Consider the following 6,306-nt stretch of genomic DNA (forward strand, 5'->3'; position numbering starts at 1 on the left):
AAGTTGGGCTATCTTTGCTAGTCTTACTGCATGGGTTGGACCCTAATTGGGACAAATGGTGGGTCTTAGCCCAATTGCTTAAGTCAGCAACTTGTTCTCTGATTGTTAGCTTCTTTTTCTTGTCATTGTAGTCACAGTCACAAACATAATAATAATAATAATATTATTATTATTTTAATAATTTAAATGGTGTAGTAATGACAGAATTTATGTGTCTTGCTATCTATCTTACTTTGAAATGAAATGTCTATATTTCATCCGGCGCCGCAGCGCCATAAAGGAGCTAAAAGCTCCCAAAACAATAGACCTTGCGCCGCGGCTCCAAAACTCCAGTGCCGCGGCGCCGGATGTGCACCATTTCCAGAGAGGGCAGAGCTGCGGCTCTGACTCCCCAGCGCTGCCAACTCCATATTCCAGCAGCATACAGGGCTGCGGCGCTGATGCAATATTATTTTTTCAATTTTGAAAATTGGAAGTAAAAGGGTGTCAGGCAGCAGCCCCACCTCCTACAAAAACCTCCTTTTTCCCCCGTTTCATTCATTCAAATCCTAACCCTCAAATTCCTAAAATCCCTTCTCCCAAATTTCCTACACCCATGCATAAAAGCCATCCAAAAACTCCATCTTTCCCTACAGGCAACAAGAATCCAAGAGAATATTGTCATCATCATCATTCTTCTCAAGTAAGTCTAGAAATTTTTTTTAGTAAGCGTTAAGATTCCACCAATTATTATTCCTTTCTGTTGGTGAAAATTTTAATTATAGTGAAAGAGTTTGAGTAACTTTGGTTGATGGGTTATTGATTTTGTGAATATTTTGAGAATTTGTGATTGATTGATGAGTGGCCTAAGTGAAAGAAGTTGGAGAATTGAAATTTTTTTGAAATAGTGAATTTTGTGATTTTTTTTTTTTTTGTGAAGTGGGTGATTATCACTTTGAATGGTTGAAACAGTTAGTAAAGAGCACTGACTTAGTTAAAATCTTGTGGTCAAATTGGTGGGTAAATATTAGTGCCAAGGGCAACTTGTCAAAATTTTATAATTAGATTGTGAATTTGAAAATGCCATGGCACCTAAAAGATCCAGGTCCAGCAGTGGAAGTTATGATAGGACAAAGTTTGTATCCGCCGAGGCATTTGCACAGTATACACAATCCTTCGTCCAAAAATCACCGGTTCCGGAGAGAGGGTTTGATCTGCCAACTGTAAGTTTTGGGAATATAATAAGCAGTATTAAGGTCAGGCATTGGGAGAAATTTGGGGCTCAGCCTGAAGCAACAGTGATGCCTGTTGTGCAGGAGTTTTATGCAAATGTGTTAGAGCACGAAAATGGGTTCACGTTTTGTAAGGGGAAGCAAGTTCCTTTTGACAGTCTCACTATTAATCAATTTTTCAACATACTGGAAATTGAAGAGGATGAGTATGCCAATTATGTACACTGAAATGTAGATCTTGATGGAGTGATTACATTCCTTTGTGGACCTGGTACACAGTGGAAGGTGTCAAAAGGAATTCCAGTCTCATTTAAGGCCAATGCTTTGAATAAATTCTTCAAGGTTTGGTATCACTTCCTTACAGCTAGGCTGCTTCCAGTAAAACACGTAAGTGTTATTACAAAAGACAGAGCTGTCCTGCTTTATGCTATGGTTACGGGAAAAACTATCAATGTTGGCAAGCTGATTTTCGAGAACATTCTCCATGTTGCTGGTTCAGCAAAAGAGGGAATCTGGTATCCATCACTTATCACAGCTCTGTGTAAGCAAGCAAGAGTGCAGTGGTCAAGTGTAGAAGAACTTCTCCATCCGAAGGTACCTTTGGATGCCAACATTGTCAACAGATTATACAATTACCAACCTCCTGGTGGGAACTCTTCTTCAGCACCAAGACCTCCACCACGTGCAACATCATTGACAATACCTCAAAGATTGGAGCGTCTGGAGCACCGAGCGGCGTATCACACCAAGTGTATGCAGGCAATGGAACAAATGATGCAAGCTTGTGCGTCGCACATGGGTATTAACATGCATACGTTCCCATCGCTACCACCGGATCCAATGACAAATGAGGAGGAAGAAGAAAGTGACTTGTTTTGAAGGGAAGTTTATTCTTAACTTTTCTTAACATTGGAGACAATGTTAGAATTAAGTTTGGGGGAAGACCGTTTTAGTTTTTAAGCTTTAATTTCTTTTTGCATTTATGTTTTTAGACTTTCAGTTTATTCAAGTTGTTTCTCAATTAATTTTCTGTACGTTTTAAAAAAAAAAATTTTTTTGAACTAGAATGAGTTGCACCAATGTTATTTGATTCACCCATCCAATGATGAAACTTAGTGTCTTATTATGTTTTATCTTTTAGTAGATGTAAATATTGTTTGAGTATTCTGTTGAACTCCCATAATAAGCACCATTGTAGGATGAAGCTTCCCACAAAATGAGCATTGTATCTCTTGCGTTGAATTGTTGTGTGCATTTAGAGAAGATTTTTGCGAATGAAAAATTTTTGAATAATATCTGAGTTCTAGAATTTGTTTGAGTTTATCTCAAGGCGAAATACTAGGCTACACTTAGTTAAGGAGATGACTTAGGTCATCTTTGGATCTTTTGAGCTTTTTGAGCCTACCATACACAATTATATCCTTAGCCATCTTTTTTTTGAGCCAAAATTTTCCTTTCTTTCATTAAACACTTCATAAAGAGCCTTAAACTATAAATAAAATTCTCACTTTAACACCCATCACTCCTAAGGACATAGATTATTTTTAAGAGATGTATTGAGCTTAGTAATGGTGAAAAAGTTAGAAAAGTGAAGTTGATAAAACAAAAAAAAAATTCAAACAATTGTATAGAACTCAGCCCTAAGTTTGGGGGAGTTAAATTTTGAAAAAAAAAATTCAAAAATAGAATAAAGTGTTTGATGAATAAAAAGGGAGTATGAATTGAAGGAAAAGGTGTGATGGGAAGAAGTGAAAAGAAAGGCTCACTACAGAATCTAGAATATTCATGTGCTTAGGGTGATATGAGCTACATTTTATCCTTTATCATACCTTGACTCGAGCCGCATATTACAAGTTAGATTAAGTCCTAAAGATCCTTAACTAAGTATGGGCCTACATTAATGGAGAGAGAAACGTAAAGCAAACATATGAAACTCTAGACTAATTTAAAAGTTGCATGAGCGTAAATTCATCCGGATAGCATAATAGTTCATTGCAAGAGATTACACACACACACACACAGGAATTTATTCGATAATGGGCTTGCATGTGAGTGTAAATGTGAACTTGAATAATATTTATATTTTAGCTATGGGTTAAAGGAAAATAAGATGACTTATGAAGAATAAGATAATCATTGCTTTGGTGCAGCCTAATCCTAGTTAGGTGTTTTCTTCATTAGGTTATTTCTTTTTGTTTAAAATTTTGCTCGAGGACTAGCAAAAGATTTAAGTTTAGGTGTGTGATAACTCTATGAAATAGAGTTATCTTATCATATTTCAGGTGTTAAAATGATCACAATTCTCGAGTTTTAGTCTAATTTAGTTGTTTGAGTTCCTGTTTTTTTAATTATGTATAAGCATGTCAATTTAATTTAACTTCAATCAATTTAGTCAATTACGGATTAAAATGTTTAATTTGAGTCACTGCTAAATTAACTCTTGTTTTGAAGGTTTATGAATGAAGAAGGAATGAAGTGTGCAGGGGTGGAGTGGTGCAAAAGTGTGCTGACCATGCTTCAATCGTCTAAGCACAACAACAAGGTCAAAAAAATCACACGAGTTGCAATTAAATTGCAACTTTATAATGGATCAGGATCTTGGTGGACAAAATCCCACGATGCTTAATGATCTCCCGCAAAATGATGGACTAGAAGACCATCAAATACACGGTAAGGCATAAAATTTGCAGCAGGCCTTCAAGTTTGTATTTTAAATTTTGTTTGGATTCTGTTTGATTCACAAAAAATGATTTTCCTTGGTGTTTTTTTTTTTTTTTTTTGTGTTTGTTAGCTAAACATGAAACACAAAAATATTTTACAATCAAAGTGTTAAATAAATACATAATAACATTTTTTATTTAGTTAGGGCTCTTGATACCCATCGAAAATATATTCAGATTCTTTGTTTTTTTTTTCTTTTTCCTTTTTTCTTTTGTTATAATTTTAAGTTAATTTTTTTATTCTAAAATTTAGTAGGTCTGCTTATTTTGATAGAGTTTACTGAGATTGATGGGAAAAATTCTTGCCCCATCATTTTATTCTTACAATTTAGGTTTAAGATTTATGTGAGGATTAGACCCTTAACTTATAATTTCTTTTCTAAGTAATAATGGATTAAATGTTAAATCTCTTGCCATTAGATTTCGATGTGATGATTATTGATTTTGATTAGGAGAATGGTTTAGGACTTGGAAGGGGCAAGATTTGTGTGGGTTGAATTGCATGGCTTTTTCAAGAAAATGGGTTCAAAAGTTAAGACGTTGAACAAATGGGCTTTTAGAAGTGTTATGCATAGGAGGAAAAGAAAAGGAAAAATAGAAAAAAAAAAAAAAAAACAGGGCCAAGCAAAGAGATGAGGTAATTTTGTGATAAAAAATCCACCTCAATAATTTTTAACTGACGTGGTGATGGATCCCAATGAGCTAATAATTTGACTAGCTTAGGTAACTATCAAGGAGAGAATTCTCAGAGATAATGAGGGTAACAGGTTGATGTTCTTTTCTACATCAATGGGTGTTACGCCATCAAATGTTGCTGAACTCCTTGCTGTCAGATATGTGTTTCAGCTTTTTTCTGCATTGAGTTGGGTGCAAAGGTATGATTTGATTATTGAAAGTGATTCTCATAATGCTATTAAATGAAGTTTGCAACCTGAAGAGGCTTTGTGGAAGTTCAGAGGTATTGTAATGCAGATTGAAGCATTAGAAAAGGAGGTGAATGGATGCAGTTTGCAACAGATTCTGAGATCCAGGAATGAAGCAGCTGATAATCTAGCGAAAGCCAGGGTGCAAAGGGGAGAGGATCTGATTAGATAAAGGGTACTGATGCAGAGACGGAGGAGCATTAGTAAGAAAGAGGTTGTATGCGGTTAAGCATGATAGGAGGCGGTTGGATTGTTAGTGTTTTTGTGTCTGTCAGCAACAAAATCTTTTTGTTATTGCTGGCTTCTTTTGTTGATAGCTAATTTGTTTCCCTGTGTCTTTTTAATTGGGATGCAGGGTTGTTTTGTTTTTGAGTGCTGTGTGGTCTCTGTGGGAAAAGGGGTGGGATGCTGTAGGTTTTTTTGTTCCCTGCAGTTCTGTACAGGGGTTGGCACCTATGGCGTGGGTTGCCTGTATGTATTTGGCTGTATAGTTTTATGATCAATACAAATTTTTGCACTTCAAAAAAAAAAAAGAATTGCAGCGGAGGAGAACACTGAAGCTGAAAGACCATGAGAGAAAACAGAAGCAAGGCGCTGCAGTGTCAAGCCTACAGCGCCGCAGCTGTGTCTCCATCAGCAGCAACCCCTCACCATACAGAACCTCCAGGGCTGCAGCGCTGTCCAGCACTACAAACACTGCCTTTGGCAGTAAGCTCGGCGCTGCAGCTCAGTCACTCCTTTACAAGACAGTAGCTATAGCGCCGTGGCGCTATGTTCCCAGCACTGCAGTGCTGTCCAGCGAAGCAACACTGGCTTTGGCAGTGAACTCAGCGCTGCGGCGCCAACATTTAGAAGTCTGGAGTGGAGTGGTATAGAAAGATGCCTTTTTAGAGCTGAAGGGCAGAAGAGGCAGGGATGCCATTTCTTGTTTTTCAGTTTTGATTTGTTTTCTTCTTATTCATTTTCCCTGCAACCAAACATAGCTTTAATTCTCTCTCTCTCTCTCTCGCCTATTGGACCTCTTATTAACTAAGATGCTTTTAGGGGATAAGAATAAGATATGTTTTCTGAATGATAGAAGATCAGAGCTAAGATGGAAACACATACTTTATTATTATTATTAGTATTATTATTTTATTTTCATTCATAAGATATATATGTATCTTTGGAACTGGAACTTTGATAGTGTCTAAACAAAGTTATAAAGGCAAGAAAAGAAAGGGAAAAAAACATCCTTTTTAAAGATATACTAAGGTAACACAGCACTATATGTATGTATGTATGTCTAGAATCGCCACGTTCATGACTTAACCGTAAACAAACTGTTCATACAAAATGCTTTTCAATATGATTTTTATTTTTTATTTTTTGCTTTGTTTCAGTCAATTGATCCTAAGCTAATTCCCATGTAACCCACATATCCAAATTTCCTCATCTTATCTGATCATTTGT

General features: G+C 36.3%; 1 long non-coding RNA gene across 3 annotated transcripts; it reads left to right on the plus strand.

Moving 5' to 3' along the window:
• The first annotated feature begins 229 nt into the window (after window positions 1-229).
• Window positions 230-6,004, plus strand: LOC18610212 (uncharacterized). 3 transcript variants are annotated; one of them, XR_016024578.1, is made up of 2 exons: window positions 230-682; window positions 1,011-6,004. It is a non-coding gene; the product is annotated as an uncharacterized LOC18610212 (long non-coding RNA). The 3 variants fall into 3 exon arrangements; XR_016024579.1 differs by having other exon boundaries at window positions 1,079-6,004; XR_001926677.2 differs by having other exon boundaries at window positions 3,663-6,004.
• Window positions 6,005-6,306: the final 302 nt, after the last annotated feature.

The sequence above is a fragment of the Theobroma cacao genome, chromosome 2, assembly GCF_053813885.1.
Source record: "Theobroma cacao isolate CCN51 chromosome 2, ASM5381388v1, whole genome shotgun sequence".
In the NCBI taxonomy this organism is placed as follows: Eukaryota; Viridiplantae; Streptophyta; class Magnoliopsida; order Malvales; family Malvaceae; genus Theobroma; species Theobroma cacao.